This window comes from Heterocephalus glaber, unplaced genomic scaffold (assembly GCF_053883595.1).
Source record: "Heterocephalus glaber isolate CG9 unplaced genomic scaffold, H.glaber_assembly_v1.0 deba00001446, whole genome shotgun sequence".
NCBI lineage: Eukaryota > Metazoa > Chordata > Mammalia > Rodentia > Bathyergidae > Heterocephalus > Heterocephalus glaber.
This window is the reverse complement of record NW_028258298.1, coordinates 8,715,671-8,721,264: the sequence shown is the minus strand read 5'-3', so window position 1 is coordinate 8,721,264 and position 5,594 is coordinate 8,715,671. Positions and strand designations below refer to the sequence as shown.

The window sequence follows — 5,594 nt, the reverse complement described above, 5'->3', positions numbered from 1 at the left end:
ATCTGTCCATTACACTTTGAAACCTAGTCCCCACCAAAATAGTCTGGCAATAAAATGACACAACTAGGATAGGATGGCACGACAGAAGCAAAATCTTTGTATGTAGATGAAATGATCATCTACAGAGAAAATACTAAGAAATCTCTAGGAGCCCCTAGAACTTGTACTTGTATTTGAATTTAGCAGGATTAGAAAACACAAGGTATATATAAAAATTCAGGTCTGTGTATACTTGCTATAAGTGAAGAATTGGATATTGAAATTTAAAAGTTATGTAGGAGTACAAAGGACCTAGAAAAGTTAAAAACAAAAACAAAAACAAAAACAGTGTTGGAAGACATTTAGTACCCAATTTTAAGACTTCTTCTAAAGCTACAGTAATCAAGGCAGTGTTGGTGTAAGGAAAGACATATAGATCCTTTGAATAAAACAGAAAATCTAGAAATAGAACCACACATATATGGCCCACTGAGTTTTGAAAGATTATTTAATATTAGCATTTTATAGAATATAAACTCAATTCAAGAGCTGAGGAAGAGATAGTGTTTTCAGCAAATGGCACTAGAACACCTGGTATCCATATATAAAAAATTAACCTCAACCCTTCTTTTCCATACATGAAAATAACTTGAAGGGATCTATGAACCTAAATAAGAAAGCCTAAAAGTATAAAACTTTAAGAAGAAATTATAAGGGAAAATATTTATGAATTCAGGGTAGGCAAGAACTACTTGGGATACAAAAAACATGATGTATAAAAGAAAAAAATTGATAAATGAGATTCCATCAAAATTTAGAACTTTAAATGACATCATTAAAATGAAAAGTAGTCCTTAAACAGACCCTATTTACAATACATATAACCTATGACCAGAATATATAAAGAATGCTTAGAGCTCATTAATAGACAACCCAATTAAAATGTAGATGTAAGATGATAAATAGCCAGTATAGCATAAAGAACGGTGTGCAACTCTAGAATCAGAAAAATACTAATCAATACAATAATAAGATTGAATTATACACTCATTAGGGAGATGAAGTTAAAAGTTTTAAAAGCCTTGTCATGACTTTTTTTGTTGTTGTATTCTCCCCCTTTGCGTTTAATTTGTCACGCCCAATGGATTCATTCTGCTGGGTTTCCTGGAGTTGTGATCCTCACTGTCTTTGCCTAGGGTATTGTCTAAAATTTTTTGGAGTGCCGGTTTGGTATTCATGAAGTTCCTGAGGTGCTCTTTATCATGAAAATATCTCATTTCTCCATCAATTTTGAAAGATAGTTTTACAGGGTACATCAATCTGGGTTGGAGACTGTTTTCCTTTAGGGCTTGAAATACATCACTCCAAGCTCTTCTTGCCTTGAGGGTTTGCATTGAGAAGTCTGCTGTGATTCTGATGGGCTTTCCTTTGTAGGTGATTTGTTTCTTTTCTCTCACTGCTTGTAGAATTTTGTTCTTCTGTTGGATTTCTGGAATTCTAACTATTATATGCCTATGTGTAGATTTTGTTTGATTAAGGCTAGCTGGAGTCCTATATGCCTCCCTTATCTGTATGTCAAGTTCTTTTCCCCTCCTTGGGAAGTTTTCTGCCATCACTTCTGTGAACAGTTTTTTTTCTGTCATCTGTACTCTCTCCTCTTTCTTCATTGACTCTAATCAGTCTTATGTTATTCTTCTTTGCATCATCTAGCAGCTGCTGGATTGATTTCTCATGTTCCCTTACAATTTTAAAGCAATTTTTCTTTTCCTCCTCACTAATTACAATCTTATCTTCTGTATGTGAAATTCTATCCTCACATTGGTTCATTCTTCTGCATATACTTTTGATGGAGTTTTTAATCTCTTGGAAATCTGTTTGTATCTGTTTTATGGATTCCATTTGTTTCCTATGTTGGGATTCCATCATGTTCCTCAGATCCTCTATTTTTTTATCTGTGTTCTCTCTAGATTTATTAATCATGCCTTGCACCATGAGCAAAATCTTTGCTGTTATCTGAGTAATTATTTCTGATTTCATTTTTCCCAGATCCTCTTTTGTTGCCAGTTCAGAGAGTCCAGGTGGTTGAGTATCAGATTGTTCCATCTCATTTCTCTTTGGGGTTGCTGTAGATGATCTAGAAGTCTGTCTTTGAGACTTGTTTATGTGTCTTCTCATTTTCATGGGGGGGATGTGCTTCTGGCACCCACGAGAGGCTCACCTTCTCTGCCCTAGGAGCCTGGGATAGAGGCAGGGAGCTTCCTTCCAGGTGCTGGGACCGGCTGAGCTTCTCTTCTCTAGGAGCCAGTTATGGAGGCGGGGAGCTTAATTCTGGGTGCTGGGACCAGTTCACCTTCTCTGCCATAGGAGCCTGGGATGGAGGCAGGAGAGCTTCCTTCCAGGTGCTGGGACTGGCTGAGCTTCCAGAATTTTCCTTTTTGTTTCTGAGAAGTATTCCTTTGTAAATGCACCTCAGTTTGTTTATTCATCCATTGTGGGACATATGGATTGTTTCTACTCTCCAAGAATTATGTATACAGTGCCATAAACATTTGTGTGCAGATTTCCCATGTAAACATGTTTTAAATTTTTTAGGGTACAGGAATTTAATCACAGGAATTATTTATTTATTTATTTTAGTACTAGGGATTGAACCAGGGCCTTCACACTGAGCTATATTTCCAGCCATTTTCATTTTAGTTTTTTGAATTTTGAGACAGGATCTGGCTAAGTTGTCCAGGCAAGACTTAAACTTGCAATCCTTCTACTTCTTCCTATCAAGTTCAGTTATCTAAAATCTAATGATGTTGACTGTTGTTATGCTTTTAGGCCATCCATATATTCATATATCTTTTTTGGTGAAATGTCTGATCAAATCTTTTGCCCATTTTTATAAACATTGGTATTTTTTACTTATTGTTAAGAATCTGGAGAATTCTTCATATATTCTGGAGAACAATATTTTGGGAAATTGTGATTTGGAAATAATTCTTGTCATTTCATTTTCTTGAGAGTTAAAAGAATTTTTAGCCTTTTGAAGTTTGATTCATAATATCCTTTCCTTGGTATCATATTTTAGAATTCTTTGCCTAATAAAACCAGTAGAAGGTTTTTTCCTATGTTTTATTCTAAATGTTTTATAGTTCAAAATTTTATAAATCAATTATGATTCATTTAAATTAGTTTTTAAAAGGAATGTGAAATATAGGTTTATTTTAATAAATATATTTCTAATTGAACAACATTTGAACTGGTTTTGCATTTTCTCCTACTGAACTGTTTTGCATTTTCTCAAATATTAGCTTATCATGTCTGTATCAGAATAAATCTGGATTCTACAGTCTGTTCTATTGAAGGCTCAATTACTGTAGCTTTATGACAAATCCTAAAGATAGGAAGTACTTTTATTAACTTTGATCTTTACAAAAATTTTTTTGTTATTCTAATTTGCCTTTCTATATGAATTTTAGATTATGTTTTTCACTACAAATTTCTTTTTAATATTTTAATTGCAATTATATTAAAACTATAGGTTAATTTAGGAAGAGTAGATATCTTTACTATTTTGAGTATCTAATCAGTGAATGTTATATAGCTTATCATGTGGTTTTATCCTTTATCAATTCAGTTTCTTTTTTTGGAGAGGAGGTTTAGCATTTAATATTAATAATTGGTACATCTGAGGCTAGAGGAAAGGAAAATTTGTCTAATAATTATTTTGGTGTTTTTCCCCTTAAATTCTTTTTAGCATAAACACATTTATTTATTTACTAACAAAGAGATGATCTTGGTTAAAACAACACTCTGAAATAGATGTGATAAAGGTAATTGACCAAAGTAATGAAAAAATGTCTGGAGATTAGCTCATTGAACTGAGCTTATTCATTCTCAAAGCTAATTCCTGTCCAAAGTGATGATGGAATATTTATTCAACTTTTTCATAGACCCGAGTACAGGTGATATTGTTCATGACACACTCCATGACTAACTTCCCATCTTTCAATTTTCTGGTTATTGTGCTTTCCTTCCCAACCCACTCCTGGTGCTGAACCAATGTGCCATCTATAAAGTTGCAGACCGTCTGAATTTTTTGGCCATCAGCTGTAGTTTCTTCAAACTTCTCTCTCAGGTTACAAGCAAACTGTGTTGTCTTCACAGTGCTCTCGATTTTAACGGTGAGGTGGTTGCCATCACAAGTGATGACACAATCTGGCTTAGCCACTGCACCCAGTTTTTGAATAGCTACTCCCACTCCTAGCTCCTTCATGTAGTCCTCAAAGCCTTTGCTGTCCACCAGACGCCATCTTCCTACCAGCTGCTGCATGGTGGCCATGGTGGGTGAGGGAGGGAGGACTGGTACTAGGACTACAGTGGTTCTTCGCAGGCAGAGTGTGGTCCTTAAATTCTTTTATCGGTACATTTTAGGTATACAATAAAATTACATTTCTTATTGGGTGCTTGTACCTGTACATGATGTATCTTCGTTCTTATTTTTTCCCTATTTCCTGTCTTTCCTTTGCCCCTTTCACCCTTTCCTATTTACAGATTTTGTTTCTATTTTCTCCTTTTCTCATAATTTTTCCTTTTCCTTCTATCCTTTCCTCTTCCCCTCCCACTTCCCCTACCCCTTTGGACTTTTTCTTCCTATTTCAGGTTGTCAATTATTTGATTTAATCATTTTAATCCTTCTTTACTCTTTCAGTTTCTAACACCAGAGAAACTATTCGGTATTTACATGTGTACCCTATTTATTTCACTTAAGAGTATGGCCTCAATATGCATCCTTTTAACTATAAATGTCTCTAGTTTGTCATTCTTTATGGTGGAATAGTACTCTATTTTATAAAAAACCCATATCTTCTTTATCCAGTTTCCAGTTGGTGGGCACTTGGGCTGTTTCCAGGCTTTAGCTATTCCAAACTGTGCTGGTATAAACATGGGTGCACATATATCTCTGTAGTATGATTCTTTTAATTCTTTTGGGAAGATACCCAGCAGAGGAATAGCTGGGTCAAATGGGATTTCTAATCCTAGTTGTTTGAGGTCTCTCCATATTGATTTCCACAATGGTTGCACCAGTTTGCACTCCCACCAACAATGGAGAAGGGTTCCTTTTTCCCCTCAACCCCACCAACATTTGTTATTGGTTGATTTCTTGACAGCAGCCATTCTTTCTGGGGTGAGGTGGAATCTCAGCATTGTTTTCATCTGCATTTTTAGAATGACCAGTGATGTTTAGCATTTTTCATATGTTTATTTGCTGCTTTTACTTCTTTGTCTGAGAAATGTCTGTTCATTTCAGATGTCCATTTTTGAATTGGGTCTTTATATTTGGGGGGTCTGATTTTTTGAGTTCTTTGTATATTCTATATAGTAGTCCTCTGTCTGAAGTACAGCTGCTAAAATTTTTTTCCCACATTGTAGGTTGTCTCTTAGCTCTGTTGGTGGTTTCTCCTGCAGTGCAGAAGCTTTGTAATAAGATGAGATACCAGTTGTTGATTCTTTGTGTTACTTCCTGTGGTACTGAGGTTTTGTTCATAAAGTCTTTTCCTATGCCAATGTCTTCAAGAGTTCTACATAACTTATCATCCAGAAAGTTTAGTCCTTCTGTTTTAATA

General features: G+C 35.1%; 1 pseudogene; it reads right to left on the bottom strand.

The window, feature by feature from the left end:
* Positions 1-3,714: 3,714 nt before the first annotated feature.
* Positions 3,715-4,309, bottom strand: LOC101717153 (fatty acid-binding protein 5 pseudogene; annotated as a pseudogene).
* Between the last annotated feature and the right edge of the window lie 1,285 nt (positions 4,310-5,594).